General features: G+C 42.2%; 1 pseudogene; it reads right to left on the minus strand.

The window, feature by feature from the left end:
- Positions 1-6,062: 6,062 nt before the first annotated feature.
- On the minus strand, positions 6,063-7,144 carry LOC105538574 (annotated as a pseudogene).
- Positions 7,145-8,204: the final 1,060 nt, after the last annotated feature.

Genomic DNA, 8,204 nt, shown 5'->3' on the forward strand with positions numbered 1-8,204 from the left:
CCCCCTTCCCCCCGAGCCCCCAAAGTCCACTGTTCCATTCTTGTGCCTTTGCATATATCATAGCTTAGCTCCCACTTATGAGTGAGAACATGCGACGTTTGGTTTTGATTCCTGAGTTACTTCATTTAGAGTAACAGTCTGCAACTCCATCCAGGTTGCTGTGAATGCCATTATTTCATTCCTTTTTAAGGCTAAGTAGTATCCTATGGTATATATATAACACATTTTCTTTATCTACTAATTGATTGATGGGCATCTGGGCTGGTTCTGTATTTTTGCAACTGCAAATTTTGCTACTGTAAACATGTGCGCAAAAGTGTCTTTTTCATATAATAACTTCCTTTCCTCTGGATAGATACCTAGTAGTGGGACTGCCAGATCAAATGGTAGATTTATTTTTACTTCTTTAAGGAATCTCCATGTTGCTTTCCATAGTGGTGGTACTAGCTTATATTCCCACCGTCAGTGTAAAAGGGTTCCCTTTTCACCACGTCCATGCCAACATCTATTTTTGTGTATTTCACAGGTGGTATCGCACTGTGGTTTTGATTTGCATTTCCCTGATAATTAGTGATGTTGAGCATTTTTTCATGTTTGTTGGCCATTTGTATATCTTCTTTAGAGAATTGTCTATTTATGTCCTTGGCACACTTTTTGATGGGATTGTTTTTTTTCCTGCCGATTTGAGTTCCCTGTCGATTCTGGATATTAGTCCTTTGTCAGATGCAGTTTGTGAAAATTTTCTCCCACTCTGTGGGTGATCTGTTGACTCTGCTGATTATTTCCTTTGCTGTGCAGGAGGCTTTTAGTTTAATTAAGTCCCATCTATTTATCTTTGTTTTCCTTGCATTTGCTTTTGGGTTCTTGGTCATGAGCTGTTTGCCTAAGCCAATGTCTAGAAGCATTTTTCAACATTATCTTCTAGAATTTATATGGTTTCAGGCCTTAGATTTAAGTCTTTGATCCATCTTGTGTTGATTTTTGTATAAGGTGAGAGATGGCGATCCAGTTTATTCTTTTACACGTGACTTGCCGATTATCCCAGCACTATTTGTTGTGTAGGGTGTACTTTCCCTACTTTGTTTTTGTTTACTTTGTCAAAGATCAGTTGGGTGTAAGTATTTGGCCTTATTTCTGGGTTCTTTACTCTGTTCCACTGGTCATGTGCCTATTTTTATACAAGCACCATGCTGTTTTGATTACTATAGCCTTGTAATATAGTTCAAAGATGGGTAATGTGATACCTCCAGATTTGTTCTTTTTGCTTAGTTTTGCTTTGTCTATGCAGACTCTTTGTTGGTTCCAAATGAATTTTAGCATTGTTTTTTCTAGTTCTATAAAGAATGATGATGGTATTTTATAGGAATTGCACTGAATATGTAGACTGCTTTTGGCAGTATGGTCATTTTCACAATATTGAGTCTACCCATCCATGAGCACGGAATATGTTTCCATTTGTTTGTGTCATCTATGATTTCTTTCAGCAGTGTTTTGTAGTTTTCCTTGTAGGGGTCTTTCACCTCCTTGGTTAGGCATATTCCTAAGTATTTTATTTTTACAGCTATTATAAAAGGGTTTGATTCTCAGCCTGGTCACTGTTGGTGTATAGCACTGCTACTGATTTGTGTACATTGATTTTGTATCCTGATAAATGAATTTATTATATATTTCTAAATAGCAGTAACATTGGAAATATTCCCAACACAAAGAAATGGTCAACGTTTGAGGTGATTAATATCCTAAAGACTCTGATCTGATCATTATGCATTATATGCATGTACCAAAATCTCACATGGACCCCATAAATGTGTACAATTATTCTCTATCAAAAAAATTTTTAAGAAACATGCAAGAATACACTGTACCTCTTCCTTGCTGTCTCTGGATGTTGTCACACGAGGACTTGACATGTGGATTGTGGCAGCCTCTGTGACCAAGAGCAGAAGGCAATAGCAGCACAGAAACCTCAAATGAAAAATCTAACATCTCAAGCTACTAATTTAGCCAACCTAGCTATCTCCGGTCTTAGTACATGAAGTGATAAGCCCTCACTGTTCAAGTTGGGTGGCCATCAATTGCTGCAGAAAAGAAGTTAATGAGGCTTCCTCCTCCCAGATCCCCTACTAGACCCTGACATGCCCATTCAGTCACAGGCAGAAAGGGAAGCAGAGGGCAAGTAGACCTGGCTGGCTCTGCCAGATGCAGATCTTACCTGTCCTGCTTGCCCTAAAAAAGCCTGGTGCCTATGCAGGGGATTTAGAGGTGGCCCCTGTAGTCATAGTCTAGGCAAAATAACCCATCCACTAATAAGTGAACATGGCAGAAATACAGTCACCTTTTCCTCAGTCTTGCCAGTAAAGTCAACTCCTCTGCTCACCAGGGAGGAGACATATGAAAGAGAGACTTGGAAGTTTTCATCCCAACTCACTCTTCTTTGTTTTTGTTTTGTTTTGTTTTGTTTTGTTTTGTTTTGTTTTGTTTTGAGTCTGGGTCTCACTCTATCACCCAGGCTAGAGTGCAGTGGCGCAATCTTGGCTCACCGCAACCTCCGCCCCCTGGGTTCAAGCGAGTCTCGTGCCTCAGCCTCCAGAGTAGCTGGGACTACAGGCACCCACGACCACACCTGGCTAATTTTTGTATTTTTCGTAGAGACACAGTTTCACCGTGTTGGCCAAGCTGCTCCCCAATTCCTGGCCTCAAGTGATCTGCACACCTCGGCCTCCCAAAAGGCTGAGATTACAGGCATGAGCAACCCTAACTCACTCTTGGGAGGCCAAAAGTGATGCTGGAACGTTCTTCCTCTGCAGGTTACAGGGAAAATTAGGGAGAACACAAGGCATCAGAGATGCAGTGATGGATATGTCTATATGGAGCTTTTGTCTCCATCCAGTAGAAAATGTATTTCTAGGCACCAGGTTTAAGAGTGAAAACCTGGAGTCTTGTCTGTTAGCATTCTCCTTCCCCACAAACCAGAGAGGGAATACATTTTGCTTCAGCACACCCGGATGTAGGAAATGTCACATTCCTATTTCTGTAACCAGTTAAATCTGCTCTGAGTCCCTGGATGCCTGGCAGGTGGAGAATTCAATCTTGTCGTTACCAGCGTTCCTTTCCCTTCTCCATGGGCTTATGTAAGAATTCTGGGCTTACACACTGTTGGAAAGCCAGGTAGGAACTACGTCTCCCGAACTCTCCATTCTTCCAGCTGTTCATGATCCATCAATTTTTTTTGGGCCATCTGCTATAAGAAGACCCTCCTCACGGCATCATTCCACTGACCCACAGGCTCAGCCCCAGGGGCCCTCACTATAACAGGTCTCCATTAGGCAAAGGAACTCACAAAAACCTTCTCTTAAACTTGCCTTCCTCTGAGATCCAGCCACTCCCCTGCTCCTCACCTTAAACACAGATGGCAGCTTCTTCCCATTGTTCCAAACCTTGGGGATTGTCCAGCCAAATTCTCTTCAGACACCAAAGCTTCACCTTCCTTCTTCAGGGAGATGATGCAAGGGCATCTGAGATCTTTGGAAGTCCAATTCTGGCCTCTCTTTGGGGTGGGCTGAGAGTGGGAACTTGACTCTCTTTTCCAAGTGCCATGTTTGTCTTGTTCTTCATTATATTATCTCCAATGCCTGGCATATAGTAAGCACTACAGACCTACTCTATGCCAGGCATTGGAGATAATATAATGATGAACATAGTAGGTGCTATTAGTATCTGTATAATGGAACTCTTGAGGTTGAAGCTATTAGCAGAAACCTGCCAAGCAAAAGGATGGAAAATCTACCACCAAAAAAAAAAAAAAGAAAGAAAGCAATCGTGGCTTTGAGCTCTAAACACACAAGGCACTAGCCCAAGTTTGGGCAATTTTAATACAGCAGCTATTTTGCCTCCAAACAAACTGGCACTGGAAACCACTCTCTGCCTCTTAAAGAGAACCAGTTTCTCTTTCTCTAAGCGTGCAGCATTTCTCCCCAGTGGCAGTACCCAGCCCACTGCCACCAGCAAAGGACTGCATCCAGGAGCCAACAGTTTGATAGTTTAAATAATATATTTTATAGGGGAAAACAAACTAACATCCACATAAACCTGAAACTACCACCACTTTCCAGAGGCTGAATCCCATTTGTGGAGTCTCTTGCATGTCAAGCACCTTGCAGTCAGCTCAACTACATACTTTTAGGATTAGTTGCAGAGAAGAGTGAAGGTTATCTGCAAAATAAAGGAACTAGGGCTCAGAATTCCCAGAGCAATCCATGACAGAGGAGGTGAGTAGAAAAGGGAAGGGTGAAGTCAAAGGAGTTGGCCAACACCAAGCAAGGATCATGGGACCCTATCCATGGCCCCACATCTCAAATGAAGTCAACAAAACCCATCAATGCTTGGTGTAAGTGGTGTATGCTCCTGGAAATGAAAGCAGGGGCATTTCAGGTCAGTAGGGTCGGGGTAGAGGCAGCAGTCATGGACTTGTGGGCCATGGAGTATGAGATGATTCTGAGACATTGAATTCCTACAGCGATCTCAGTAGACATCTCAGCTAGGGCTTCAACATTCGTGGACCATGGACTCTGTGGGCCTGAGAGCAACAGCCTCAGTGCATGTCCCAGCTCCATCAATCCCAACTGCGGCTTTGAACAACTTACTTATTTTGTTAACTAATGTTATTTTAATTGACAAATCATAATTGTACACATTTATGTGACGTTTTTATATGTGTAGACAATGGGGAATGATTAGATCAAGCTAATTAGCATGTCCATCACCTAATTCACTGACAATTTTTATGATGAGACATTTGAAATGTACCCTCTTAGTTATTTTGAAAGGTACATTATTATTGACTATAATCACCCTGCTGTGCTATAGATTTCAAAGCATATAATCCAGCAAGCCAACTTCTAGGTATAGAGTAAAAAAAATTAAAGTCAATATGTCGAAGGGATCTCTACATTCCTATGTTCACTGCAACACTATTCACAATATCCAAGATATAGAATCAACCTAAGTGTCCATCAGTGGATGAAAGGATAAAGAAAATGTACTATATAAACACAATGGAATACTATTAACCCTGAAAAAGAATGAAATCCTGTCATTTTCAACAACGTGGATGAACTTGAAAGACATTGTGTTAAGGGAAATAAGCCAGGCACAGAAAAACAAATACTGCATGATTTCACTTATATGTGGAATCTAAAGAAGCTGAACTCACAGAAATAGAGAGTAGGACAGTGGTTATCTGGGGCTGGGGTGGAGAAAACATAGGGGAAAGGAGATACTGATCAAAGGGTACAAAGTTTCCAACAGGAAGAATAAGTTTTGAACAAGCTAAACTCCTCTGAAAGATTAGTTCCTCATCTGTAGAGCAGGGACACATCATTGACCTTCTAAGGATGTTGCTGTGAGAGTAAGAAATGATGTTCAGCATAATACCTAACGCACAGTCAGTTCTCCTTAAGCTTGAACCTGAGTCACCATGACCTCTACTTCTCAGGACAGAAGGTTCACAGCCAGTGTCTCAGTTCCCAATGAAAAGTGGATCCCAGATCAGGCTGAACAGCAGGATCTCTAGGGGATACCCAGCCCTACTGAGTCAGAATCACCGGAGGTAGAACCTGGGTATGTATGTATGTGTGGGGGCGGTGGTGAGTGTGTGTGTCTATGTATAAGAGACAGGGTCTTGCTCTGCAGTCCAGGCTGGAGTGTCACAATCATAGTTCACTGCAGCCTCAAACTACTCCTGGCCTCAAGCCATGCTCCCACCTCAGCCTTCAGACTAGCTGAGACTACAGGCTCATGCCACCGAGCCTGGATACTTTTTTTTTCTACTTTTGGAGACACAGTCTCACTCTGTTGCCCAGGCTGGAGTGCAGTGGTGCAGTCTTGCCTCACTTCAACCTCTGTCTCCGGGTTCAAGTGATTCTTATGCCTCAGCCTCCTGAGTAGCTAGGATTACAGGCATGCACCACCACACCAGGCAAATTTTGCTTTTTTTCATTGTTGTTTATTGTTTGTTTTTCACAAATAGGACTTTTTATTTGCCACTATTATAAGTCTGAACTTTAAACAGATTCTTGGACTGGTGGTTCATATCCATCACCTCATTCAACTTTAGCACGTGTCTCGTCCCTAGTGGGTTTTCCAGAACTACTACCTTCACCATGAAGCTCCATGCCTTTTCCCAATCCAAACCCAGGGTTCTCCAGCATCTTTACTTTTCTAATGAAGACCTCATGGAGAGGATAAATTGGCAAGCCTTTTCTACATCTTTTCCAATCTTGTCTGGAATCAATTTATTGGCCACTTCTTTCAAGTCATTTGTCTGCACCTCTCAGGTCATGATTTCCAGCATCTTCTTCCAGATTTGGCGGACTGCTGGTGCTGAGTATAAGAGGTCTTCCGTATCTGACTGTTGCGTTTTGCAGTAAAACCAACACAGAACAGACAAAAGAAGTAGCCATCGGTAGTCTTGACATCAACATGAGCTTCAATCATTGTTGTACATTTTTCAACCATGGAACATATTTTGTCACAGCTAAGAACCTATGCCATAGAAGTGAGTCAGGCAGTTTTTGCCCTGAACATCTTCAGTAATCAGCCTGAATTTTCTAAATGCAACTTCATCACTCTGCAAATCAGCAAGACTCACTTCAAACACAAGACCCTTGAGACGATCAGATGCAATTTGGGTTCCTTGGGTCCTGGTGGCTAGCATCTTTCCAATACTTCTTATAGTGAACATAGCAAGTGCTTTCACATCATACTGATCTTTCTTAGAAAATGGATCAACTACTTTCTTCTTAACTCCCTTTTTGCCACCTTTCATAAGGCATTTGTTCTTAACAACCGCCATGGTGCTGCTCAGAGTACCAAAAGGCTAAATTTTATATTTTTGGTAGAGGCAGGGTTTCACCATATTGGCCAGGTTGATCTTCAACTCCTAACCTCAGGTGATCTGCCCAACTCAGCCTCCCAAAGTGCTGGGATTACACGCATGAGCCACTGCACCCAGCTGCTACTTATTTTTTCTTTTTTTTTTTTTTTTCTTTTTTTGGTAGATACAGGGTCTTGCCATGTTGCCAAGGCTGGCCTGGAACACCAGGCCTCAAGCAATCCTCCCACCATAGCCTCCCAAAGCACTGGGATTTCAGGTGTGAGCCACCAAGCCCAGCCTGGAATCTATTTTTAAAGCCCATCGAGTGTTGAATAAAACTGCAAGTTGGGCTGTTTCTTCTTTGCGTTTTTTACATTTCAATTGTTTTTAATATATTCAGAGATACACGCAAACATTACCAGTCAATTTTAGAACATTTCATGACCTCAAAAGGAAACCTCATACCCTTTGGCTAACACCCCCATCCTCCCATGCCCCTAACAGCCAGAAGCAACCACTAACCCACTTCGTATTTCTATACATTTCCATCTGAATGAAATCATGTAGAATGTGATCTTTCATCTGTTTTCAAGGTTCATCCACACTGTAGCATATGTGAGTACTTTGCTCCTTTTTGTGATCAAATAATATTCCACTGTGTGGGTAGACAACATTCGGTGTATCTCTTCATCTGGTGATGGGCATTTGGATTAATTCCCTCTTTGGGTTATTAGGAGTGATGCTACTGAATTATTCATGTACAAGTTTTGTGTGGACCTGTGCTTTCATTTTTGAATATGAAAATATGGCACATCTCCAACATACAAGTGGCCAATAAGCACATGAAAAGATGCTCAATGAAATTCATCATCAGGAAAACACAAATCAAAACCACAATGAGATACCACTTCATACCCATAAGGACGGCTAGAATCGAAGATACAGAAAACTGGCCTGGCGCGGTGGCTCACACCTATAATCCCAGCACTTTGGGAGGCCGAGGCGGGTGCATCACCTGAGGCCAGGTGTTTGAGACCAGCCTTGCCAACATAGTGAAACCCTGTCTCTAGTAAAAAAAAATACGAAAATTAGCCAGGCGTGGTACCAGGTGCCTATAATCCCAGCTACTCAGGAAGCTGAAGCAGGAAAGTCACTTGAATCTGGGAGGCAAAGATTGCAGTGAGCCGAGATTGTGCCACTGCACTCCAGCCTGGGCGACAGAGCAAGACTTTGTCTCAAAAAAAAAAAAAAATACAAAAAATAACAAATGTTGGTGAGGATGTAGAGAAACTAGAACCTTCATACACTGCCGGTGGGAATTAAAATGGTG

Source organism: Mandrillus leucophaeus, unplaced genomic scaffold (assembly GCF_000951045.1).
Source record: "Mandrillus leucophaeus isolate KB7577 unplaced genomic scaffold, Mleu.le_1.0 Scaffold195, whole genome shotgun sequence".
Lineage (NCBI taxonomy): Eukaryota > Metazoa > Chordata > Mammalia > Primates > Cercopithecidae > Mandrillus > Mandrillus leucophaeus.